At 54.9% G+C, this 27,078-nt stretch overlaps 1 protein-coding gene across 2 annotated transcripts in view; it reads left to right on the top strand.

Moving 5' to 3' along the window:
- The window catches only part of GRK5 (G protein-coupled receptor kinase 5), a 97,297-nt gene that overhangs the window by 29,500 nt on the left and 40,719 nt on the right, over nucleotides 1-27,078 (top strand). The window contains exon 2 of one of the 2 annotated variants that reach the window (XM_014550574.1): nucleotides 17,706-17,818. The exons of the other annotated variant lie outside the window; for it this stretch is intronic. The gene's annotated coding sequence lies outside the window, so the exon portion shown is untranslated. The remainder of the gene's footprint in view (nucleotides 1-17,705; nucleotides 17,819-27,078) is intronic. 2 annotated transcript variants of the gene reach the window in all.

Here is a 27,078-nt window from a genome sequence, read left to right as displayed (position 1 = left end):
GCGAGGCCGGGGAGGCCAGGGGAGGCTGGAGAGACTGGGGAGGCTGGGAGACCCTGAGGGACTCAGCTGTTTTGGTACAACTTCCTGTTTCTCACATTTCCTCCATGGAGGCCACAGTGCCAGGCGCTGCCCCAAAGCAGTCTGAACGCATCCATTTTGGGGTGCAGGGCCTGTCTTCGGCTTCTCACGTCTATTCCTCGGCTAGCACCCCCGGGCCCCTGGGGGCCTCCCAAGGTGTTTAGTAAGTTGCTTTGCAGAGTTTAAGCCACAGCTTGTCTGAGAGGGAAATGGCCCCAGGGAGCTGCATGGTCAAGTACTGGAAGCTCTTGCAGCCCCTGCTTAGCAAGACGGAGTGTCTACCTTCCCGTCTCCCATCCCTTGTCTTCTTCCTCTGCACCTGGCCCAGGGCCCTCTGATCTGGGCCACGCTCTGTTCCCAGGCCCTGTGTCTCCCTTTGGCCCGAGGGAGGCCCCTGAGTGTTTCTGAGCCTGTGGCCCCGCGGCTCCTCTGGTGGGAAAGGAGGGCTTCCTCTCGAGGGAGGAGCAGTGTGCCCTCCCCCTCTGATTCCCAAGGGCAGATCTCGTCTCTGGGACCGCAGAGAGGCTGCCTGGGAAGGTCTGGCCAGGCCGGTTCCTGCCTCCCCAACGCATGCTGGGAGCAACAGGGGCTTTGGAGCCAAAGAGGCCTGGACTCAGACCCAAGTTCCTCTCCTGACACTGTGTGAGCTTGGGCCAGCCCGCAGGGTGGCATTAAGTGTGAGAATGGAGTCTGAAAGCATGTGGCTGCTCGTAGGTGCTGAAGACATGTGTGGTCACTCCGGCGTGAGTGTTCCTGGCACCCGCGGGCGAACATGAACAGATGCCCACACTCATTTCCCAGTATGTGGCCTTTGCTGCTCTCCAGCTGCCTAGATGGAGACTTCATCTTCCTCCTCATGATTAAAATCACCCCTCGATTCAGCAAGCCCCAACATTCATTCATTCATTCATTCATTCTCCCATTTCTGAGAACCTGCCATGTGCCAGACTTTGCTCTGGGCACTGGGGACACAGACATGAATCAGTCAGACCCAGGAGGTGGGGAGGGGATTACTCAGATAATCACCAGGCAGATTTGAAGGTCACCTGTATTGAGGGCCTGGAGAAGAGGTTATAGGAGCCCCAACTTGGGGCCATGTTGGATGCCCCGCACCGGTGGAGGCTCTGAGGGGGTTCAGAACTGAAAGGCAGCCCTTGCCCTTAGGAAGTATGGGCACAGTTGCAGGCTGCCCCCACTCTGTGCTCTGTGACATCAGAGGCACGATCCTGTAAGTAGGAAGTCAATATTTAAAAAAAGAAACGTCAGTTCTTAGGAAGCCCCGAGTGGCCCTGTATACAACCTGTGTTTAGCTGTTTAAATAAAGCTGTAGCCGAGGTTAGAAACCGCCTGGATGCCTTCCCCTTGAGGGCCCACACATCACCCACCTGCCCAGCCCTGTGAGTGAAGGCGCCATCACCCCAGGTACTCGTGTGGCCAGCTCAGGGTTGCCCCCTGCCTAATGCCTTCCCCTTGAGGGCCCACACATCACCCACCTGCTGCCCTGTGAGTGAAGGCGCCATCACCCCAGGTACTCATGTGGCCAGCTCAGGGTTGCTCCCTGCCTCTGCCCTTTGGGAACCCCAGAGACACTTGGGTCTGAGTGACTCCATGTGGGCCCCACAAGGGCAGTTTTGCACAACTTCCACGTCTTGGGAAAACAAATGCGGTTCCCAGTGTGCTGCCTTGAGTTCCTGGAACCAGAGTGTTTATTTTATATAATATACAGCAAAAACTCTTGTGTTGACTTCAGACCCTTCCAACATCCAAACTATAACTCTTGCTGAAATGCTCTTTAAATGTGGGCTACCCAGGAGATCTCAGGGAGGAAGACGACACTGCGCTGCATTTCAGGCCATCGTCTTTAAAGTAAACACATGCTCTCTCAGACTCGGGTACTTAACTCCCCCAGGGAAACAGCCCTCGATTCGCTCAAGTGCAGGGGCTCCCAGAGGAGCCTGGGACCCTGGGAGCCTTCGTAGAGCACGGTGTGTCCTACCGAGGAAGGGAGGGTGGGTACACTGTGTTTGCAGCCACATCTTGGCCTCCCACTCCTGAAACTCCGCCTGATTTAGGAGATGAGGCTCAGGTGGATCAACCTGGTTCCAGTTAACCCCTTCTTGGCAGTGTGTGCTCACTCTCCCCTGGTAGGGTGGCGAAGGAGGTGGGTGTAGGGCAGCGGTTCTCAACCTGTGGGTCGCGACCCCTTTGGCGGTCGAACGACCCTTTCACAGGGGTCGCCTAAGACCATCCTGCAGATCAGATATTTACATGACGATTCTCCAGTGGCTGCTCCTTTCGATAGTAGTTGGATAGCTAGTGTCTACTGAGGGCTTGCCATGTGCCAGGCGCTGTGCTAAGCACTTGGATGGAATCACACCTATGAGGTCGTTCGTAGTATTGTTATCTCCATTTTAGGACAAAGAAAGTGGATCTCAGAAGAAGATTCTGCAGCTGGTAGGTGATAGTGTCAGGCAGAGAATAGGTTCAGCTACTGTAACAAAGACCCAGATGAACGTGGGTTTAAACAAGGGAGTTTATTTCTCTCTCATGGAGCAATGCTTGGGAAGGGGTCAAGGGCTGCTGTGGGAGTTGTGTGTGGCTATTCCTTCTCTTCTGTCTTTAGGATATTGTACTCTTCTTCTACACAGTCCAAGATGGTGCCCCGCCGTGTCTGCATTCTGGTCCATGGGAAGGGGATGGTGAAAGAATGGAGCTTTTCCTTTAAGGGCATAACCAGCACTAACTTGGACTCATTGTTTCTGCTTACATTCCATTGGCCCAGACCCACCTTGTCATACAACCACACCTAGCCCCAAAGGTGATTGGGAAATGTAGTTCTTCCTTTGGGTGGCTATGTGCCCAGCTAAAAGTAGGAGTCCTATTACAACAGAAAACATGATGCACAGACGTTGGACGCCTGGGATGTGAGTCCAGGGGTCCACGCCCCTCACCTCTCCACCGCCTCTCATCCAGGAGGAATTCTAGGAAGTAAACCCCGAGCTGGACCGTAAGCTCCTTGGGTGCGTGAGGTGGTAGGTGTTTCTGGTGATCCCTTAACCCCCTGGGCTAGCTCACAGCAGGGCACCGAGTAGGTGCTCAGTAAATCAGTCTTAAAAGGGGGGATGGGGTGGGAGAGAGGAACCTGGCCTATCAGATCCAACCCCAGCTACATGAGTTGAGCAAACCTGGATTCGAGTAGAAGGGGGCTGGAAAGTGCGGTGACCAACCGCCAGCAGGCAGCTGGGTCTAGGATTCTCTTCGAGGGTGGAGTCCGCCGCCACTTAGGCCTGGGCGAGAGGTTCAGGGTGTCCTGGCGGCTCCCCCAGCTTAGCACCAAAGTGTCTGAACAATGTCTGCAAGCTTAGCTTCCAGGATGAAACGTGGTTCTGAGCCCCCTTTGGGAAGAACTGGATTCTCTCCTAGTAGTGCACTTGGCTGTGTGTGTGCATTCCCGGTTCTGGTCCAGCTACACACACACACACAAACGTAGGTCCTGTGTGTCAGCTGCTGGGCCCCTGCGGACCCCGTCTGCAGGGAAGGGCCTCTGCCTCCCTCCAGCCGTTGGCTTTCACGGGCCCTGACTCATCTAGAACAAGAGGCAGTTTCAGCCTGACCTCTCAGAGCCCAGGCCCCGTGAAGACGCCGTCAGGGCTCCCCGCGGCAGCACGCTGAACCTGGGAGCCGAAAGCTCGCCTGCCCTGTGGTTAGCTACGTTCTCTCAGCAAGGCTTTGCGCGCAGGTGCTCAGAAGGAAAAATAAGTCGGCGTCGGGGGTTTCAGTGTGGAATTTTTCAATCATCTGAACATTGTTCTTGGCAAGGAATAATGTAAAACCAACAGCCGTGTGGGTTACATTGGAGACCAGTTAGAACTCGGGGTTTCACCGCAATGGTATTCTTTGATCATCTCAGTCTTCCCTTTTTGTCTTTTCCCCCAGTGGTCTCTCCTGTGCTGAGTAACGGAGGAGGCCGCCTCTTAGGTTTAGCATCAGTTAAATATCTGTCAAAGTGTCTGTTTCAAGCCAGGCAGTGGGAGGGGGCGGAGAAGCGCCAGCAGAGAGCCGTGCTCCCCGCTGAGACGGCTTCCCAGGTCTAGACAGCGATGAGCTAGTGGCACTCTTCAGAAAGAAACAGGAAGAAAGGAACGCGTGTGTTCGGGGTACTGCAGGCTTCCGTTCTGTGTTTGTATAGCTGAGAGAGCTTCAGTTTCAAACACGTGGTATTTGGCACCAAGCGGCACTGCCTGCTGGCGAATCAACTGCTGTTCTACTTCGATAAAAACGAAAGTGCGCGAGGCCCTTGCTTTCTCCCTCCTGATGATTAAAAGCATCTCCTTGGCTCCATGCGGAGATGGCCCTTGAAGATTTATTTGAGACACCTGCGTGGCATCGACCACAGGCCTCAGGCGGACAGAATAGCTGCACTTCATGGTGTTTAAAATGTCAGTTCCCGGGGGTGGGGTTTTGAACGGCTTGACGGGGCATCTCTGTGCCAGACCTGGGTGAGACCCTCGGGTGAGGGTCTTGGAATTGTAATAAAGGACTTTTCCTCCCTGTTCACCCGGATCCAGAGCCTTTGAGCAGCTGAGGCAGCTAAGCAAGCTCCAGGTGACGGATAAGACAAGACCCCTCCCCAACCAGGACCTCAGTTTCCCCATCTGAGAGACGAGGGGGTCAGACGGGCTTTCCTTCGGGTTTTCTGCAAGGTCTGTGGCTCTGCTCCCTCCAACACGACCTTCTCTGCTCTGACACGGTGCTCCCTCCGACCACACGATTGCATGGTGGAGTTCGGGTTTTCTGCAAGGTCTGTGGCTCTGCTCCCTCCGACACGACCTTCTCTGCTCTGACACGACTGCACGGTGCTCCCTCCGACCACACGATTGCACGGTGGAAGAGGGTGTGGGTGTCAGGATGGGCTCCTTTCCTGTGTGGCAGATCCATCCATTATCCTGACCCAGCACGGAGAAATTTGGAAACAAGTATGTAAGAATACAGCCACTGGCTCACAAATGGATGAGTTAGGTTGTTAACCTGTTCATTCATTCACTTGTTAAACGTTACTGCCGGCCGGCTCCGTGCCAGGGCCTATGCTGGGTGTGGGGCCGGGGGTAGGGGGTGCAGGGAACAAGGCAGCCTGGGCCCTGCCTGCTCCAAGTTGGGCCCAGCCCTGTTTGGACGCCTGTCCTGTTGGCTTACAGGCTTGTCTCGCTGTAGGTCTGAGCACAGGAATGTGCTTCGAAACGCAATTCCAACACCCTATTAAAAGCCAAGCATTGACGTGTGGACACCGGGGACTTTTAAGATTTCTCCCTCCAAGGAGCAAAGGATTTGTTTTGACAAAAGAAGTGTAAACAGGAGCCTAGTGAGGGACTTTTCTCACGGCTGCCCCTGCTTTAATCAGGGGCAGCATTTTGGGTGACCTCGTAAGTGTGCAGACTGTCCCAGGCTCTGCAGGGCTGCAAAGGGGGAGGCAGTGGAGAGAGAGAATTTATAGCTCAGGTGTGGGGACAAGGCTAACTCTGAGGACAGCAGCCGAAGGAATGCGATAGCCTGTAGGTTCTGTGTTCACAGGTGCGGTGCAGGCCTCCGAGCTGAAGGCGCTCAGAGCTGGGGAGGGGGCAGTGTACTCAGGCTTTCTGGTGGAGGCGAGGATGGAAGAGTGCTCCAAAGAATTCTGTGCCGGCCCAGCCCTGGAGCTCACGGGCCAGCTGACAGCCAGCCCTGAGCGGCCGTGGCTTCCCCAGGTCTTAGTCTCTGTGTGCAGAGCAGCCCTGGGCCCGGGGCCTTGGAGTGACCAATAGGTCATGGGTATGTCCAGGTTTCCAGGGTGCCTGCCCCCTGTGGGCCTCTGGAGATTGCCAGGATGTTGAGGTTGGGTCCTAGGTCCTTGCCTGCTGCTGAGGCAGATCCCTAAAAGCTAAAAGATGCAGAAAAGTTGTTTTGCTGTCAGGAAGAGAGGAGTTCAAACCCCATCTCTGCCTCTTACTAGCCCTGGAGCCTTGTGCTAATAAATGCCTCTCCTGCTCCTCATTCTTTGGCATCTAAAAATGTAGGCTGGTACTAGCGCCTGTTTCGTAGGGCTCTTAGGAGGATTGCAGGAAACACAGCGTGAGAAGGGCCCAGCACGGTGCCTGCTGGACAGCAAGCCTCCCATTAGCTGCTGTCATTTTCCTGTATCACACGTCAGGTGGCAGTGGGAAGTGCACCGTCTGACCCGAAGGACAGCTCTTTCTGAAAACTGGCCCTGCCAAACTCCATGCAAACCCATGTCCGAGATCCCAGCGCCTGAGTTGTGACTCCGCTAAGGGAAGTCTGAACTGAGATTCCCGCTGTCTCTATGTCGGTTTCTACTGAAGCAACATGCCTCTCCCGTTTCTCGTTTGGAATGTGAGCTTTGGTGACCTCTGTGTGCCGACCAGTGCGCCCCTCTCTTCCCAAATCTAGCCCCTCTTGGGTCTGGGTCCGAGCTAAGGCAAGAGGGCTTGTGGCGGTGGGAAGTGCACCGTCTGACCCGAAGGACAGCTCTTTCTGAAAACTGGCTCTGCCAAACTCCATGCAAACCCATGTCCGAGATCCCAGCGCCTGAGCTGTGACTCCGCTAAGGGAAATCTGAACTGAGATTCCCGCTGTCTCTATGTTGGTTTCTACTGAAGCAACATGCCTCTCCTGTTTCTCGTTTGGAATGTGAGCTTTGGTGACCTCTGTGTGCTGACCAGTGTGCCCCTCTCTTCCCAAATCTAGCCCCTCTTGGGTCTGGGTCCGAGCTAAGGCAAGAGGGCTTGAAGGGAGCAGTGGACATGGTTTCACATTTAATTACCAGAGACCCCAGTCGGGTTCCAGTGGCCTGAGCCCTCCGGGCTCTGTTCCTTGGGGAAACAGAGACCAGGTTTGGCCAGTCTTATAGGAGCTGTGATGAGGTAACGGGGGAGTTGGGCTTTTTGGGGGGTCTGAGAGAAAACTCCAGGAGCAGAGAATAACTGCCACCTAGCATTTGTCCTCTGTACCCCAAGAATGAGGACCAAGGCGCAGGCATGAGAGAAAGACGAGTTTGGTCTCAGATTAAGAATAGACTTTAACACAGTTCTGATGAAGAGGGCTGGGCCCTTTGTAGGCAAAGTGCTTCCTGTCCCTGGAAGTGCACAGACCCAGGTTGACTGAGCCTCGGAGGGGGTCGGTCATGTTGAGAGGCTCGGGGTGGCTGAGGTCTTCGGACCTGAGACACCAGGACTGGCCGGAGACCATCCGTTGCCTTCACCTTCCCAAGCATTTCCTTCTCCAGCGCTTTGGGCCGGCGCAGCTGTGAGCCTCGATAAGCCCTGGCCGGTGGCCCAGGAAGCAACAAGCCACCGCTGCACAGAGCCCGCTGTTTGCCTTGGCCCCTCTTGCCCAGCCACTTCCTGGCACCGCCCCCTGTGGCTTTTGCTTCATTAGCTCATAGCTCCAGGTGAGGCCGGTCCCCAGGGCCCTAGAGGGCTTCAGAGCTCCCCGCTTCTCCCTGCCACCCCTCTAGTCTCCCTGCTGCCTTCCCCGCAGCCCAGGGCAGATGGCAGTAAGGGGGGACAGGCACTGTCATCCAAGGGTAAATGAGAAAAGCACTCGAGAAAGACTGAGGCATAGAGAGGAGGAGTAACAGCTGGGCTCCACAGCAAACTGATGGAAGCCGGGACCCCTGGCCCCCCCGAGCAGCCCCTCCCAGGCCTTCCAGAAATGCTGCCTTTTCGGCTCACGCTCACTCTGCTGGCGCTCTGGCCAGTGCAGGTGCGGGAAGGCAGGCAGCTGCGTGGCTTAGGGACCCTGGTGCTGGATAAAGGCCTGTGCCGCCCGGGTCTCCACCTGCACCAGCCTCCTCCCCGTGGAACCACCAAATTGGGAGGCAGGGCCCTTAAGCTTTCCTTGTGCATCAGCCTCATTTTGTAGAAGGGGAGCCAAGGTCCAGAGAGGACAATGGTGGGTCTGAGGTCATACAGGGGTCAGAGGAGGAGCTGGAGGCAAAATCCAGACCCCTGGCCTTGCTGGGCTTTCCTGGAGCAGGGAGTCAGGCAGGGCCCTGCTCAGTCCCGCCTCACTTTGGGGGCCCAGGGCCATCATGGCTGCCACTTCCCAGTGCAGCACACAGCCTGTCCCAGCCTCACCTCAGCTGGGCACCCAGAGCGCTCTGCTTCCCTTGGACGGAAGCCCCACTCTCAGTCATCTAGTTGCTTCGGGAGACCTTCATTTCTGGCTGATTAACCATTGGGGGCTGGGGCGGGCGAGCAAGTTCAGGCCTGAGGTTTCTACTTCTGGATTTAGAAGCATGTGGTCTCCACATGTCATTGATTTACTCAGTCATTTCTCAGCTCCTATAAGACTGGCCAAACCTGGTCTCTGTTTCCCCAAGGAACAGAGCCTGGAGGGCTCGGGCCACTGGAACCCGACTTACATAAGCACCTTCGCTCCTGCTCTGGCCAGGCACCGTTGCAGGTGCTGGGGATAAAAAGCTGAACTGGGTATCCAGTGTAGCTTGGTGACTGAGCGTCGACCTATGAGCCAGGAGATCACGGTTCTATTCCTGGTCGGGGCACATGTCTGGGTTGTAGGCTCAATCCCCAGTGTGGGGCGTGCAGGAGGCAGCCAATCAATGATTCTCATTGTTGATGTTTCTATCTCTCCCTCTCCTTTCCTCTCTGAAATCAATAATATATATATACAGATCTTGCTGTCCCACCCTGCCTGCAGTATGCAAATTTAATGGCCATCTTTGTTGGGTTAATTTGCATAATCTTCTGATTGGCTGATGGCTGTAGCAAAGGTACGGTCAATTAGCATCTTTGTCCTTTATTAGTGTAGATTTTTTTTTAAAAAGCTGAACTGGATGTTTCATGCAGTGTTGGAATTACCCGGGAGCTGTAAACATTGCTGACCCACCCTCAGAGGTCTGGGTGTGGCCATGGGGACACAAGCTGCTTGTGTCCACATGGAAGTTTCTCTCCAGGGAGGAAAAAGCTTGTAGGAAGAATGTGGCCCTAGGAGGATGGCGTCCCCAGGCTGGCTGTGAGCAGAGTGAGGGAGGCTGGGTCACCAGGACGGAGCAGCATACCATGGACCAGCGGGCGCCAACCTTTCGGACTTCACGGACCACCAGTGGCCCACAGACCACCGGTTGGCGACCACTACCATTTCCCAGGTGCTGGCACCCCAGCAGGCCAGGCAGGGCCAAGCAGGGAGTTCTGACCACCCGCCTGCACCAGGCTCTGCATTGGAGGGGGACGTGTGTGGCAGTCACAACGCCTTTGCTTCCCAGGGCACAGCTGCGGGTCTTGCGTCCGTGTGTTTCCTTCTTGTTGGCCTTTTCAAGAGCCCCCATTGCTGCCGTGCCAGGTGCCTCCGGGTTGTCCTGCTCAGAGCCCTGTGCGAGCACGGAGGGGAGGCTGATAGAGCAGTGCACACGGGACAGCCCAGAGCTCAGCGGTAACAGGCCAGGCCTGGAACCTGGGTCCTGGCTTTGTCCCCCCAACCTTCCCAACATGCCAGGCTCATTCCCGCCACCACCTGCACAGTCCCCGTGTCTACCTAGCCACTGCTGGGCCCACCTGCGGGACAGCCCAGAGCTCAGCGGTAACAGGCCAGGCCTAGAACCTGGGTCCTGGCTTTGTCCCCCAACCTTCCCAACATGCAAGGCTCATTCCCGCCACCACCTTCACAGTCCCCGTGTCTACCTAGCCACTGCTGGGCCCACCTGCACCGCGCCCCCTCTCTCCATCCAACCACTCAGTCCCTTTCCCACTACAAGGGAATACCTAACTTCTTTGCTTTTCTTGGCCTTGAGAATAAGGGAGAGGGCTGGGCCCACCTGCACCGCGCCCCCTCTCTCCATCCAGCCACCCAGTTCTTCGTCCCTTTCCCACTACAAGGGAATACCTAACTTCTCAGCTTTTCTTGCCCTTGAGAATAAGGGAGAGTTCACTGCCTAACTGTGGAGCCAATCATTGCCAGAGGACCCCATGGTGATGGCATACGCACATGTCCTGCCCAGCTCAGCCCCCAGCCCTTTTCCAGACTCCCACGCATCTCCTAGGGTTTGACTGCACCCGGCAGGTTCAAGCCAGAGACCTGGACCTTCATCACAGAGGCGAGGCTGGTAGGGGCTGCCACCCTGAGCCCCCAGAAGCACACTCCAACCCACCTCCCTTCTTCATCTCACAGATCCACACACAAGGTTCCCCTTTCCTCCGTCCCCCCATTTCTGCCCCCACTTGGCAGCCCAGCCCCCAACACCCTACCACTGAGTGGGTTTTACCTGAGGCTTGTCCCGGTGCCATCGAGCTTGGTAAGACGTTTGGTCCTGCAGAGAGACATGTGACAGGTATGACATGGGGTAAAACTAGAGGCCAGAATGAGAGGGACAAAAGGAACAGGAAAACCGGCATGATTCGGGCGTGTTTGTGTAGTATGCCATATGTCGTCTTTTATCCACATAGAAACATCTTCCTTGAAGTCATCAGAACCCACTCAGCTGTCGCTAACCAAATACCAAATGTTTCCCTTTTCCTCGCCGCCTGCGCCTTCCAGGAGGCGTGCGGGAAGAACTGCCATTATCCGTGATGCTATCTGGCCTTTCAAACGTCAGCGTGCCTTCCCTCCGAGCAAACGCCCAATTGTTTTTCCAGCTTTGGCAGGAATTTTTCAGAGAAAGCCGTTTCCAGAGCACGTCCCTGTTGGTTGTTTTAGACCTGGCCTATGGCAACGTCAAGGGCTCCTGTCTAATCCAGTCTCCTTACATCTGTTTTCCTAAATTGCCGTAGGACCTACCAGGAACCGCCCCCCCCCCCCTCCCCAAAAGAACCATAATAATCCCAAACTCCTGGTATTTTGATAAAACAATGTTATTAAATTAAATCAAATGAAACAAAATAAAACAAATCCCCAGAAAGTAGAGATGGCTTCAGGAATCACTTTGGGGCGCCCCCCTCCCCCCCAGGTACAATAAACATGTGGTTTCATTTCCAAGGGCTCGGGTGTGAGTGGTTCCATTTCCTCAGGAAGCTGCGTTTCTTGCTCTTACTTCTGAAATGGAACGTGCATTTTCATTGGCCCAAGTTCAAGGAGTGCCTGGGGCAACAAAGAAAACAGTCCTAAGCAGGTTTCAGTCGTGGGCCACCCCCTCCCGCTTCCCAACCGTGACTTCTTGCTCCTCATCCGCTAGGGATCAAGGCCAGCTCTCCAAGCCGGGGAGGCAGGCAGGGCGGCCTCGCTCACTGGGGTTCCTGGCCACCGGAGGGGGGCCATGCCTGTGTTCTGGCCCTCGGTTGGGAAAATCTGGTTGCCCTCCAAGCGTCCACATACCACAGGCTCCTAATTAAGAAAGTATGTTCCCATTTCATGTCACTCGAAAGGAATGAAAACAGTGACAGCATCTATTTATCTTCACTATCAATATCATTCCTGTTTCTAAGTCCCACGGGGGGTTATGAGTCTTGAAGGAATTGACTGTGGGTTGTGAGAGTTTAACCTCGGCCATGTGCTGTGAGGACACGTGTGGCTTCTCTCTGAGAGCGAGGCTCAAAGTGAGGGAGAGGAAGGCCGCCGGGGCCTGGCCCCTGCCCTCTGGGGGCGTGGGGTCCTCCGGTGGCTCAGCCGTGGGTGGGGTGGCTCTTTCTTTGGTGCTTACGCAGTCAAGGCCCCTTTCAATAGCAACCCCGCTCCCCCCACCGCATCTTCAGGGGAGTAAAAAGCCACCACTCCTTGAGGCTTGTAGAGGAGATACGATCTGTTCAAATGGCAGCTGGTTATGTAGGACCCGCTATGTGCTGGGTCTGGGCCAGGCGCTCTCGTGTACTAGTATTGCTAACACTAGGTAGCAACGGCTCACCCTGGTTGCTTGTGTGGTGCGGGAGGCAAGATTAAGGGACTTGCCCAAGACCAGATAGCAAGTTAGTCCATTTGGGCTGCTGTGGCAGAATACCAATTATAAACAACAGAAATGTATTTCTCATCGTTCCGGAGGCTGGGAAGTTCAAGGTCAAGGTGCTGGCAGATCCTGTGTCTGGTGAAAGCCTGCTTTCTGGTTCATAAACAACCATCTTTTCGCTGTGTCCTCATAGGGCAGAGGGATGAGGGAGCTCTCAGGGGTCTCTCTGGTAAGGGCGCTAATCCCACTTGTGCAGGCTCCACCCTCACGACCGAGGCACCTCTCAAAGGCCCCACCCTCAAATACCACCGCAGTGGGGACTAGGGTTCTATGTGTGCATTTTATGGGGGAGGGGGACACAGACGTTCAGTCTATAGCAGGTGTCCTTGGCAGTGGGCCTGAGGTGGGGGTACCATCAGCAGCTTATTATGACAACAGCCTAGGAGACATGGGAAGGTTCTCAGCCAAGCACCCAAACTTCGCAAAGAGGTGGGGAGGATGGGCCCCCCTGGTCTTGTTGCGCCCTCTGTTGGTTGACAACGGCATGTATATACTGTGTGCATATCCTGCATGTTAGTCCATGCATCGGTCGGTGGACATTTAGGTTCTTTCCACATCTTGGTGTTGTGAATGGTGCCACAGTGAACATGATGTCCTCATTTCAACTCGTTTGGGTAAATACCCCAAAGTGGCATTGTTAGCTATATGACAATTTAGTTTTTTGTGGGTCCTTCACACACTTCAGCCATTCTCGAAGGCTCCCTGCAGCGATCTCAGGCCTCGCCTTGAACTCTTGCCCTAACACCTCCTGGCTTCCCACCTGGGGATTTACCTCCCCACGTGGCTTCTCCTCACCCCTCATCCCAACCTCTGGCCCCATTTCTTTGGCTTTGACCTTTTTCTTCTTCCCCAGCACTCAGCCTCTCCCCTGCTGGCATTGCCCTCCGCGACCCTGCCACTCCCATTCCCATGTTCCGGCGTGCTGTCCCATGGGCACCCCTGAAACCCGCCCCTGGGCACGAGGGCAGTGTGTGCTCCCTCCTCAGACGTCTACGGTTTGTTCCGTGGCTGTTCTTCCCAGCCTGTCCGTGAACGTGCCTCCCTCCTGCCCCGGCTCATAAACACACTCCTTGCTCAGGACAAAGATGAGGCCTGTGGAGATGCGTCTGCTCTCAGGGCCCAGGGCGCAGTGCCTGGCAGGGGCTCAGCCAATGCCCATGGCCCCGCTGAAGGGTCTGTCTGTGGGAGAAACCGTTGTCCGAGGGCCTGGCTGCAGTTCGGCGTGTTGCAGCCGATGTGGCCCTCCTGCTTCCTGGGCCAGCCCTCCGCACGCCCGAGAGGTGTCAAGCCCCTAAAGAAACAAATGGCACATGTGGTTTCCTTCAGTCCGGCTCTTCACCGAAGCAGGATCCCAGCCACGGCACTGCGCCCTCCGTGCCAAAGGCGGCTTGGACCCCCCGTGGCGGGGCTCCTGCGGCCGCCAGCTCCTCTGTAAACGTCTGAGACTCCCCCGCCCCCTTTTGTCCCCCTTTCCCCTGGCTGTTCTTGAATTGTTGGTGCTCCGACATCGTGGATGCCCCAGTGGTACAGTGAGTCCATTCGGGTCTCCTTGCCCTTGGAGTCCAGCCCTTGCCTGTCTGAGCCCAGCCTGCCTTCCCAGGGTCTCTCTCACCACCCTCCTGAGCGCACAGTGGGCTCCAGCCCCTCCTTGGGGCGCTCTGCCCCTTGACCAAGGGCACAGCTTCGTGTCCTGGTGCTTATCATGGTCTTTTAGGCCCCTCTTCGGCCACCTTCCTTTGGACACCTGTACATTTGGACACCTGTCCACCAAATCTCTGTTATTGCGGCCAAGGCCAGATGTCACGTCACAAAGACCACACCCCCATTCTTGGTCTCAGCTGCTGGCCAGCTGTTGACTCCAGGCCTGTTACTGGATCATTAGCCCACTAGGGTGTATAAGGTGCACCTCTTCCCACCCATTTATCCACCCCACGCCCTCCCCAGGTGTTGAATTCAAGAAGAGAGTCTTAAAGTTGAAGGAACCTTCTAATATCAAAAAGCAAGAGACCTTGGGAGAGAGTTTGTTGACTAAATGAGGGACCTGAAAGAATAAAGCTACAATGACTCGCTGATGCTGGATCCTTTGGGGGCAGAGGGCCCTGATGCCCCTCCTGTCTTATGTAACAACAGCCTCTTTCTGGCTGGAGGGAAGGACCAGTGAGGCACATGGCCCAAAGCGGGAGTTTCGGGTTCTAGAAGAGCAGGTGTGTGTGTGTGTGTGTGTGGACAGTGCGTGGTGTCCGTGTGTGTGTGTGTGTGTGTGTGTGTGTGTGGACAGTGTGTGTGTGTGTGTGTGCACAGCATCCAGGGTTGCCCCAGCCTGGGGGATTCAGACAGAAAAGGGTCTGCCCCGCTGTCCCGGATGCTCCTGCTCACCAGCCACCCCTCCCAGGCCCTTGGATTTGCGCCCCCTCCTGCCCCCTCCATCAACCCCCGACTCCGCTCCACCTCCCATGGCTCCGTTCTCCCTTTTCTGAAAGATGCACAAGCGTGCACTTTGGTTTTGTCGTTGCTGCTGGTGCTTCCTCAGATCGGCCCATTATCTTCACTTATGCTGAGAAAAGAGCCTGAATAGATGATTACTAGGCCTTTTATTTCTCCCTGGGCTTCCAGGGGGCGGCTTTCTTGCCTGGAATCCGCTGTGTCGCTGGGAGCGGCAGGGAACGGAGGTGCTGACAGCTCGTGTTGGGTGTTTACTACACTGTGAGTTTATGACAGCCTTGTTTCCATACTGACAGCGAACGCCATATGGAGAGGAAAAAATGCTGTCAGATGAACCCTTAAGCAATCACAACACAGTACATGAAGTCTCATAATTGCTTTTGGAAAAGCGGGGAGTTGCTTAAATCGCATCAGCGTGTGGCGCTCTGTGCCCTGATTGAATCAAACGGGAGCTTGACATCAGGTGATTTACTCTCCTGTGTTTGGGAAGCTCAGCTGATGGTGAAGGGCTGGGGGCGTTTGTTTTCCTCACCCCTGGGCACGGGTGCGCGGGAGGCAGGGAGAATGCAGGCCGAGTCTGCAGGGCAGTGTGCTAACAGGTGCAGCTGCAGACCTGTCACCCTCTGGGCCTCCTTCCAGACTCCCCACTGTGGCTGAAGATGACACTCATCTAACTTGACATTTTATTACTGTCACTTGGGATCTTGTCAGCTCACCCCCGCACTGCCCCCCCCCCCCCCACACACACACACACTCCCTTTCCAATAGAATCCAAGATCCCTGAAGGGCTGTGGGTTAAGTGTTCATGAACCGTCTGTGTGCATGGAAAGGTGGACTGGGTTAAGGTGATAGTTCAAGGCTAGTTTCAGCCCCCAAACCACCCGAGGAGGATGCCCCATTGATCAAAGTACCCAGTTGTGAGAATGAGAAATGTTGGAGTGCCTTCTTGTCCCACAGAATACCTAGAGCTGGTGAATGTCTACAAAACCAGTCCCTGCCCTCAGGCAGTTTCCCCGTGTGATATGTGGGCTGTGAGACTCTCCAGCCTGTTGTTGCTTCTTCAGTTGCAAGAGACAAAAACCAACACCAGCTGGCCTCAGCGCAGACTCTGGGGTGAAGACCCTGCAGGCGCCGCTGGCCTGGCAGGCTGGCCTCGGGCCCCTGTGCTCTTCGGGCACCAGGTTTCTCACTTCACTCGGCTCTCTCCCCTGTGCTGGCTTCGTTCTCCGTTCTCCGTTCTCCGTGGGCTCACTGCCTGTGGGAGGGACAGTTGTGGCAGCTCTGGGGCGACCAGTCCCTTAGCCTTGTCACTCAGAGAGGAGCAAGTATCTAGCAAAGTTCTAGCAAAAACCCTGGAAGGACTCCAAGGCCCACTCAGGCCAGGGAACCTATCGTGTGGCAATAGGGAAGGGGGCTCTGATTGGTTAGGGCTGGCTGGGTTCTTACAGACCGGTTCCCTAGAGCAGTGGTCGGCAAACTCATTAGTCAACAGAGCCAAACATCAACAGTACAACGATTGAAATCTTTTGAGAGCCAGATTTTTTAAACTTAAACTATATAGGTAGGTACACTGTTATTAACTTAATTAGGGTACTCCTAAGGCTTAGGAAGAGCCACACTCAAGGGGCCAAAGAGCCGCATGTGGCTCTCGAGCCGCAGTTTGCCGACCACTGCCCTAGAGGAAGGGAGATGGTGCAGACCGGAAAGCCACATCCATGATGACAGCAGGTGGTTTATTAAGCATTTGCTATGTGCCAGCCTCTGGTCTGAGTCCTTTCTCCACGTTGTCTTATTCAGTCCTCGTGATGGTCGCAGGAGCTGGGTACCATTGCTGTTTCCAGTTTACGGATAAGGAAACCGAGGGATAAACGTGTCCAGTGAGTTGTCCCAGGTCACACAGGCAGGAAGTGGTGAGGCTGGGATTTGAACCCAGGCGGTTTAGCTCCATAACCCATGCTCACAGCCCCCTGCCTCCCGACCTGCCCGTGGCTAAGCTCTTTGTGCATGGAAATGATGGCCGTATTCGTCTCTCCCCTTGTAGTCCCCATCTCCAGAGAAACACCACGTCCTGGCTCCTCCTCTGCAGTTGGCAAAGACAGTCATTCCTCCTGTCCAGGTAGCTCCTAACCCAGGTCTAACTCAGCCCGCTTCCTGGTTCCCCATGAAATCTCCTGACTGTTTCTGCACAGCTGCAGGGTCGAAGGCAAATTCACAGTGCTCGCTCGAGAAGGCTCACGGCCGGGGCCTCAGCCCTTGAGGAAGCCTCTGGTAGTCATTGCAGGAAGAGCCAAGAAGGGACCCCCACCCCACCTCCATCTCACGTCCCACACGGGCCTTCATTTTTCAGAGGAAGACTGAGGCCCAGAAAGGACAAGTGAGCTTCCTGAAGGCACACGGCAAGTCATTGGCGAGGCCTCGCGTGGCGACGGCGTGGCTGAGGGCTGGCCACTTTCTGTCTCTGTGCCTCTAGTGCCTCCGCTGGAAAAAGCAGGCTTTTCATAATTTGAAACATCCCAAGACTGGCTTTGCTCCAATTGGACAAAAATAAAAGTTTTTTTGCTGTATTCATTAGGATGCTTTGAATTACAAGTAATTACCTTTTTTTTTTTTTCCAAGCAAGGCTCTTTAGTAAGTGCTTCAGATATGGTTGGGCTGCAGGCACGGTTTGATCCAGAGACTCATGGCACCACCAGGCCCCAAGTCTACTTGTAGTTCTCCCAGTTCTGGCTCCTCTGTGAGTCGGCCTGGTCCTCGAGGTCACTTCCTTCCCAGGGTCAAGAACTCCGCAGGAGGCTCTGGCCTCACCCCTCGCACCCCATCCACAGGCAGAGAAAGCACCTCTGCTCAACGTGCCAGGCAGTCTGTGGTTCACTCTGGTTTTACTGGCAGGGGTGACATGCCTGCCACCTTCATCCAGTCACTTTCACCAGCGGATGTGACATGCTGATGGCCAGCCAGGGGCAGTCATAGTCCCCAGAACTGCTGGCATCTCCATACAGAAACCAGGGCATCGGCAAGGGGAGTGGGCCGGCAGTGGAGGCTGGGCCATCACTGGCGGCTTCCTCGGCACTGACCTCGTCCTCTCTGCGTCTGCGGGGCCTGGAGACACATAAGGGCTCCTGAGAGTTTGCCAGGCACCTGGCTCCACCCACCCGGGGCATTACCTCCCGGTGGGGTGGCTGGGACGGCCCGGCCTGGCCCTCTCCTGGGTCTCACCACCTTCCTCTTTTCTTGTCTCCAGACAGAGACTACTGCAGCTTATGTGACAAGCAGCCGATTGGGAGGCTGCTTTTCCGGCAGTTCTGTGAAGCGAGGCCTGGGCTGGAGTGTTACATTCAGTTTCTGGACTCAGTGGTAAGTCCCTGGTCCTGCGGGGAGGAGGGTCCCGGGTCCTCGGTGATCAGCGATCGTGTTCGTCCGAAGGAAACGCTAGACCACATGGTTTAGAAGGCTGCGGCGAATAAAATGGCTGCTCCCGAAACTTCCGCGCAGACTGCTGTGTCATCTCCAGGTCTGCACCCCTGGTGGCCGTGCGTGGCCACCTCCCCGCTGGGCCTCCGTTCCTGCTGCTTTAACGTGAGGCCCTGTCAGCTCCCTGATTCCGGGAGCCTGGGCTGTGCACGACTGTACATGGGGAAGTTGTGTGGTAATTCCAAAGCTCGTGTGCGGGGACTTGTTTCCTGTCGACGGCCCACTAGAAAGCAAGCTCCCTGAGGCCAGGACCCTGGCTCCGGGTCACCCCTGCCTCGTACAGAGCCCGGCCACACAGGCATCCAGCACATGTTTGTGCATTGAATGTGTGTTGGCAGTTTCAAGCTGATCCGACTGCTGCTGGCACACGTGGCCGTGATTCATACCACGGGGGCCTCCTGCACCTGTTCTGGTCGCTCACCTGTGTAACAGATGCGGCCTGGAGGCCTGGAGGAGGGGATGTGCAGGGGCTCCTCAGACCTGCTCAGGGAGGCGGCACCTCCGCCTGGCCTCTGCCCCTAGGTTTTCTCTACTGGCTGCAGCCATCCCGACCTCTGTCTTGGTTTAGGGGACCTGCGTTTCTGTGTCTTCTTCCGGGTCTTGCTGTGGCTCTCTGGACCCACAAACCAAACTGCCCATTGACTGTCTCCACTGGAAGTCACATGGGCCCCTCAATGTCAGCGTGTCCCAAACACTCAGAACTTCTCCCCAGGCCCCCCAAACTACCAGCCCTGACAAGTTCCCTGGGCCAGTGACCAGCACCCCAGTCACCTGAATCCTTTGCATTGTCCTTGACCTCTCCTTCTTCCTCATCCCTTCCCCGACCCGATCAAGGACCCTGTGCTGGGCTCCTTAACCCTCCCAGACCAGTCCCCTCCCCTCCATGGCCTCCGTCTTGGTCTTAGTGCAGGTTCTCTGCGTGTCTCCTGTAAGCGATTGCAGCATTCTCAACCTCGGCTGAGCAGCAGAAACACCCGGGAGCCTTAAAAAAATACCAGCGCTCGCACTGAAGCCCAGACTCATTAATGTGTTTCTCTGGGGGGCGGGGCCCAGTATTTTCATAGCTTTTTATTATGGAAAATTTCAAGCTATAAAGGTAAAAGTCTACAGAATGGTATAATGAGCCCCCACGCATCCTTCACCCCACTTCAACAATGATGAGCTCAAGGCCAATCTTTTTTCACCCACCTCCGCTCCTCTGTAGCGTTTTGTAGCAGATCTCACATTTATTATTTTATCTGTGAACATTTTAGATGTGTCTCTGGACAATAAGGGCTCTTTAACAAAAATATAACCGCAATACCATCACCATAACTCCAGTATTATTTTTCCCTATTATCTACTATTAGTCCGTATTCCCATGTCTGGCTTTCTCCTGTTTTATAAATGCATGTTTTAGCAGTTTATAGCCATCTCCCTCGTCCATCCTAAGAGTGTTCTGTGGTCGGAATTCTGCGCACTCATCCCCATGTGTCATTTAATAAGTTCCTCTGTATTTCTTGTAAATTGATCATTAATCAGGCCCATTTCAACTGGAGGGTGGGGGGACTGACTTCATAAGTGGCTTCGTGTTGCTCTGTCAGGGGACATATACTCTCTGGTTGTCTTTCTTTCTGAGAAGGCAGCAGCCATTGATAATCAACACCCAGGCCTAGCCGGTTTGGCTCAGTGGATAGAGCGTCAGCCTGTGGACCGAAGGATCCTGGGATCGATCCCAGTCAAGGGCACCTACCTTGGTTGCGGACTCCATCCCTGGCCCTGGTCGGGGCACGTGCATCAATGTGTCTCTCTCACATCGATGTTTCTTTCTCTCTGTCTTTCCCTCTCTCTTCCACTCTCTCTAAAAATCAATGGAAAGTACCCTCCGGTGAGGATTAACAACAAAAAAATAAAGTGGTGATATTCAGTACCCACATCTGTTGATGAATGAGGGGTGACACCATGGCGACGTTCTGAGTCTGTCGTCCCTTCATTTGCTAACTAGGAAACACATTCGATGACTACCTGGTTACCCAGTGGTAAAGCTCATACAGGAAGTGCATTATTCCTTTCCTGTTTTTGTGTTTTCAAAGTACCCATCGATTCACTGGCAGTAACCAGCCCGAGTGTGACGTGTGGCCTTTCACGTGGTGCGTTCTGATGCACAGCAGTCACGGTTTTTATTGGGGTGGCATGGTCTCCTCGTTGGCCAGTGGGAGCCCTTCGGGTTGGCTTCTGAGCCCTTGGAGGACACGGTGATCGCGGGCGGCCTCCTGGCCGTCGGCTGCCATGTGGTGTTGCAGTTCGTCTGGTGTGCTTCCTGCCCTTCACCTAGCGCTCGTCGTTTCTCCCAGGAGCCCTGGCTCCTCTTACTGGGAATGGTACTGGGGCCGCTGGGGCCTTTTTAACATTTCCCGACTGCACTGCGTGTCCGGGGTTGGGAAGCATTGACCCCCAGGATACAGTCTGAGTTCTGAAACTGACGTACCAGACCTTCTACCAACAGGCCCTGCCCGCCCCTTCGTCCTCGACCTCCCCCGGTCTTTTTGGGCCCTGAATTCTGGCCCTGCCCCTTGTTGGCGGTGGCTCCTTCTTGCCAGGATGGCCAAGTCTCTTGGTCCGGGCTGGAGTGGAGGGAGCAGGGCCGAGGGATCCAGGAGAGGTGTCAGTCATGCCAGACCTGTGCCACTAAAGAACTTAGAGTGACATGGGGCCACTGGAGGGTTCTGAGCAGAGCAGTGGCGTGGTCTGACGTAGATTTTTAAAGGACTCTCTGACTCTGTTGGGAACAGGTTCTGAGGGACCGGGGCGGGAGCTGGGAGCTCTGGTTGGAGGCGGCTGCAGTCCAGGTGAGAGCTGATGGTGGCACAGCCACGTGGCAGCATCTCGCAGTGGTGAGAGTGGTTGGATTTGGGCCATGTTTTGAAAGCAGAGTTAACATTATTTCTTTTGTTTTTAATCCTCACCTGAGGATATGTTTTAACTGATTTTTAGAGGGAGACGAATAGGAGAGAGAGAGAAAAAAAAACAACCACCAATTAGCCACCTCCTGTATGCACCCTGACCAAGGATCCAACCCACAACCTTTTGATGTACAAGATGGCCCTCCAACCAACTGAGCCACCTGGCCAGGGCAAGAGTTCACAGTATTTCTGATGTATGGGGGGAGGAGGTGGGGGAGAGAAGATGTGCAGATGACTTAAAGGTGTTGACCAGAGCCACCGGGAGGATGGAGTCAGAGGGCGGCTGAGGGAGGCTCGTTTGGGGGGTACACTCAGCTAGAGACGCCCACCAGACATCCAAGTGGAGATGCGCGAGGGGAGGAGGGTGTTCGAGTCTGAACTTTGTGAGAAGGGTCTGGGCTGGAAGCAGGAACTGGGGAGTTGTCCACAAGCAGCTGGTACTTAGAGCCGTGGGCCGGGTGAGCTCACCAAGGAGAGGCATGTGGATGGAGAGGGCACGAAATCCCAGGGCGAGCCCTGGACCGAGGCGCCCCTTTTGGAAAGACGGAGCGTCGGCAGCTGGGGGACCTGTCTAGAGTTGATGAGGCGGAGCAGGCGAGGCTAACGCAGGAGCCAGTGGAATTTTCCAGCCGCGGGTCTCGTTAGATGCTCACAGTCAGTTTGAGGAGAAGAAAACAGCCCGTGGATGCCCATGCTCATTCTCGTCATGCGGACGCTCCCTGTGGCTGGGCCGGCACCGGGGATTTTTCAGTTGGAAAGGAGATGTGAGCGTGGCTCCCGGTGTCGACATGACAGATGCTCTTTACGCACTCCCTGACCAAGCTGCCACTCAGAGAGGCCGCCCCGAACCCCCGCGTCCTGTCTGCATCCCTGGGAATTAGCGAGGCCTTTTCATCGCCCATCTTGACGTCAAGTGGCCGGCCTTTGGAAACACCTTTTACGCACGAAGCCTTTATTGAGTTTTCCAGGCCTGGCGTGATGCTCGTCTGAAATACTTTTTTTTTTCCTTCCATCCGGACGGGAACTCCGAGGAGGGCGAGGGTGGCCCTGTCCTGGGTGTCACATCCCGCCCAGTGCCCCCGGGCTCAGCCAGCGCTGTCCTCACCGTGCCCATCTCTTGCCTGAATTCCTGCCAAGTGGAGTTTATTAAAAATAACCCGTCCTGTCGGGCTCTGACCTCGCCCTCGGGAAAGGCTGGTCCTCGGTACAGTTCCGACGTCTGCGCGTCTCGAGTCCGCAGGAGACTGGCTGCTTTAGAGGGGCCCGGTGCTGGCGGGCAGCAGACTGTCTGTGCACCTCCTCAGACCGCAGGGTAACTCAGCCTTCGCCGTGCTTGTCAAGGGGCTCCTGGGAACCCGAGAAGGTTCCCACCGAGACATAGAGTCAGTGACCTAAATGGGGGCTATGGCTGGATTTGGCTCCTGGAGGGCAAAGAGGATTTGCCCACCTGGTCATGGGATCAGAAGGGGTTCCAGGTTAGTGTCAACCTGCACAGGCCAATGGGGTCTTGCCGTGGACTTCTTAAAAATGGACATAGTTGCCCTAGCCCAGTGATGGCGAACCTATGACACGCGTGTCAGAGGTGACACGCGAACTCATTTTTTTGGTTGATTTTTCTTAGTTAAATGGCATTTAAATATATAAAATAAATATCAAAAATATAAGTCTTTGTTTTACTATGGTTGCAAATATCAAAAAATTTCTATATGTAACACGGCACCAGAGTTAAGTTAGGGTTTTTCAAAATGCTGACACGATGAGCTCAAAAGGTTTGCCATCACTGCCCTAGCCGATTTGGCTCAGTGGATAGAGGGTCAGCCTGTGGAGCAAAGGGTCCCGGGTTTGATTCTGGTCAAGGGTACATACCTTGGTTGCAGGCTCCTCCCCAGCCCGGCCCCAGTCAGGGCATGTGCAGGAGGCAACCAATCGATGTGTTTCTCTCACATTGATGTTTCTCTCTCCGTCTTTCCCTCTCTCTTCCACTCTTTCTAAAATATCAATGGAAAAATATCCTCGGGTGAGCATTAACAACCACAACAAAATGGACGTACTTGCCCTGGTTGGTGTGGCTCTGTTGGGCATCTTCCCATGCATCGAGAAGTTGCCGGTTCAATTCCCGGTCAGGGCACATGCCAGAGTTGCCGGCTCAGTTCCCAGTGGCAACCGATCAATGTTCTGCTCTCACATTGGTGTTTCTCTCTCTCTCCCTTTCCCTTCCTCTCTCTCTAAAAATCAATAGAAATATCTTTTTTAGTGGTGATAAGAACACATACGTAATAATGAAAAAAGGACTTGTATGCATGCATATAAGCATTACCAATGGACACAGATACTAGGGAGTGAGGGCATGTGCTGGGGGGCGGGGAATAATATTGTAATAGCTATGTATGGGCCAGGGGGTACTTGAAATACCAGGGGGACCACTCTGTAAAGTATATGATTGTCTAACCACTATGTTGCACACCTGAAACTAATATAGGATAATATTGAATGTGAACTATAATTTTCTTTTTAAAAAAAGATGGAAAATTATATGTTTTTCATCACAATAAAAAAATTTAAGAATTTCAAAAAAAAAAAAGATTTGGAAATGGTTTACTGAGGTGCTACTGGCTCCAGATCTCTCGAAAGTTATGTCAAGATGCTGGGGCCACAGGCATCTGTCACCTTGGTCTGTTTCCAACTCACACACGTGGCCAGCGGGTGGTGAGGCCTCAGTTGTTCCTCCTGCTTCTCAGTCTATACCCAGTGTGGCCAGCGGTCCACTCCTCCCTCCCATCTTTCTCTGGTCCTGACCCAGACCCAAGTGGGCTCCTCAGATCAAAGAACCGTCTGCTCAGGTGGAGCTGGGTCTTCAAAAGGGGGTGCAGGGCTCTCCCGGCGTGGCTCAGTGATTGAGCGTCACCCTATGAACCAGGCGGTCATGGTTGATTCCTAGTCAGGGCACATGCCCGGGCTGCAGGCTCCATCCCCAGTGGGGGCGTGCAGGAGGCAGCCAATCAATGATTCTCTCTCATCATTGATGCTTCTGTCTCTCTCTCCCTCTCCCTTCCTCCCTGAAATCAATAAAAATATATATTTATTTAAAGGGCGGGGAGGGTGCAAGAACCATGGTGTCCAGGCCGGGGCGAGTCAGCAGCAGGGTGGGGACTGGCTCTGGAGGGGCAAGTGGAGAGCCCCCCTCCCCCAGCCCGCATGGTCAGCACAGGCAGGACACCAAGGCCAACGTGGGCAGAGCGGGTATTTCTCCAGAAAGGGCCATGGTGAGCAGCGCTGCCAACCAGCACGTCACTGATCCCTGCTGAGAGGACTCTGGAAAAGCTGACCACATCGGTAATTAGAGGCCGGAGGTGGCCAGACCTCATAGCATCTCTGACTTCACCTTCCTGTTGGGGCATGAGAAGGTCTCCCGGGAGGAGGTGAAGCTAAAGCTAGAGGCCGAGAGAGGTCCATCCAGCGCGCGCTCTCTCTCCCCCTCCCTCCCTCCCTCCCTCCCTATATTTATATTTTAGAGAGAAAGGGGGAGGGAGAGGGAGAGGGAGAGGGAGAGGGGAGAGAGAGAAGGGAGAGGGAGAGAGAGAGATAGAAATATCAATGATCGATCGGCTGCCTCCTGCACACCCCACACTGGGGATGGAGCCCACAACCCCAGGCATGTGCCCTGACCAGGAATTGAACTGTGGCCTCCTGGTTCACAGGTCAATGCACAACCACCGAGGCGCACCAGCCAGGCTGACTCTCTGCTCTTTAAACCAGTTTCTTTGAAAACCTGGCAGATCCCTTCCTACCAGCTCTTAAACACCCTCCGAGGGAAACGTGTCTTATGAGAGAGGACCTATTTCACCAGCGTCCTCTGAGGGTGGTGGTTCAGTAGGAACAGGCCAGGAGAGTGACATGTTAGCTTATAGACGAGGATGCACACAGGTGTTTATTCTCTCTGGCAGCCGCAGGCACATGCACAGTCCCTTTTGCCTTCAACGCAGGGTAGCATTTTGCTCTGTGTTAGAGCAGCATCTTCCCACAGGCCACTCCCTTGTGGCATAAACCACAGTGCCAAGAGCAGGTGCCTCCGTCCGCGAGCACCTGGATGTATCTGGGGAAGAGAAACGCCCTCCACGTGGACTGGCCTAGGTGCTCTTTGGGGCGCTGGCTGTTAGGGTTGAGCTGTGGGCAGCAGCAGGTTTCCGATGGGCATCCAGCAGAGAGGATGGTATGTGTCCCCTCTGAAGGGGTGGGGACAAGTCCCAGCACCCTCTCTGGTAGGAGAGAGCTGACAGATGGAGGTCATGGGGGCAGCCTTGGGGTGGTTACCTCTCTTGTCACTGAAGCCATTGTGGCTGCCTTTTCCCTGCCGGCTCTCATTGTGATGGCCTAGGCCAGTGGTCGGCAAACTCTTTGGTCAACAGAGCCAAATATCAACAGTACTTCTTCAAAATAGACTCACCCAGGCCGTAAACTGAACCAACTTCTGTGCATGGGCCACGAAGTTTCAATCGCACTGTACCTGCGCGCCCGCACGTGGTATTTTGTGGAAGAGCCACACTCAAGGGGCCAAAGAGCCGCATGTGGCTCGCGAGCCGCAGTTTGCCGACCACGGGCCTAGGCTGGCAGTCCAACCTCTGCTCTGCTGCTTATGTTTTCTGGTTTAGGGTGATTTCTGCAGCTTTCGACCACTCCCTGGGCAAAGGTGTGTCCACAGCAGTGGGTTTCCGGGGGATCCCCGCCTCAGGTAGTGGGAGCTGCCTGAGCTCTGCCCACAGCGGAGCTGGCAGGGTGCCTCCTCTCTGCAGGTGGCCTCTTAGGACATGTCTCCCATGAGCCCCTCCTGGTGTGTGTGTGTGGGGGAGGGGGTCACTGTGGAGACAGGGCCTGTCACTCCAGGTGACTTAATCAGCGTGGAAAGCGCCCTGGAAGCCGCCGGTTGGTGTTCTGCCTCCCAGCACAAATGCTCTTCAAGTGGTGGTGACCTGATGTGGACTCTCGGAGAAAGGCCTTTTGATCCCGGGCCGGGATGCCTGTCCCCGCGTGCTCCCGGCTGCCTCCCTGTGGAACAGCGGCGCCCTGCCGCCCAGCCAGGCTCTGCTGGGAGGCAGCTGACCTGAAAGTGATGTTATTTTGTTTTCACGTGGGTTTTAGTACCTAGAGCAAGAATATTTTCAGCCGGTTATTGAGGCTGATTAGTGAGTCTTAGGTCTCCATGAGGTTAAATAGAGCCACCTTCACAGATGTATTTTGGGACAGTGCAAATCCCGGGTTCTGCATGGGATTGAGTTACCCCAAAAGGTGGTCTGAGCCTTGCAAAGCAGTCTGGGTAAATTCCCATGGTGCCAGACCACTAGGTGGGGCATCCAGAGCAGCAGACACGGGGTGCTTCTCTCCTCACCCTGGAAAAGCAGGGGGTGGTCGGTTGCACTCTAGACTCAGCTCCCAGCCCTGTTGCTTGCCGGCTTAATTGTATTTGAACTAGTTGTACTTGGCCCCTGAGAGGCTCAGTTTCTTCATCTGTAAATTGGGAATAATAATACCCACCTCTCAGGGTGAGTCTATAATCTACTCCACACTGTGTAGAGGTGTGTGCTCACATGAGTATCAGTTAGGAGGACTGTTGGGGAGCATAGAGGGAGAAGGTAACAGGAAAAACTCAAGAAGAAAGCGCTACCTTCTCTCCTTAAATGGTCTCAAGACATCATGAATCCAATCATCAAGACATGACCAGTCCCACCAGGCTCATCCCAGTGGTAAGGGGCATTGGCCTTCGGAGAGAGAGGTGCGGAGGCCGGCGGCCCACGGAGGTCAGGAGGACGGTGCTCTGTGCTGGCTGTGCTGCGACCAGCTGTGTGACCTTAGGCCAGGCCTTTACCTCTCTGAGCCTCGTGTCCAGCTCCGTAGAGCGAGTGGGTTGGATTCCTTCCAGACCCACCATCCATAGTCCTGTGACTCAAATGATCGTAGTGCCCATGTTCCTTCCTTGGAGAAAATCACTCTATCTTGATCCTCCATTAGAAGAGATGGTCACGAGCGGAAACTCACTCACTTTGGATGGAAATGTGCCTGGCTGCCTCTGTGGGCGTCCCAAGTGCTGCCCGAGCTTCCCTTTTTCTGGGAAGGTCTTCTGGGAGGGTCTGGGGAGAAACTGGCCCTAGACATGGGGTCCAGAGGTTGCCTGGAACCGGGTGGGAAGGTCTGGGGCATAACTCTGCA

The sequence above is a fragment of the Myotis brandtii genome, unplaced genomic scaffold (genome assembly GCF_000412655.1).
Source record: "Myotis brandtii unplaced genomic scaffold, ASM41265v1 scaffold604, whole genome shotgun sequence".
NCBI classification, from domain to species: Eukaryota; Metazoa; Chordata; class Mammalia; order Chiroptera; family Vespertilionidae; genus Myotis; species Myotis brandtii.
This window is presented reverse-complemented; position numbering and strand designations above follow the sequence as displayed.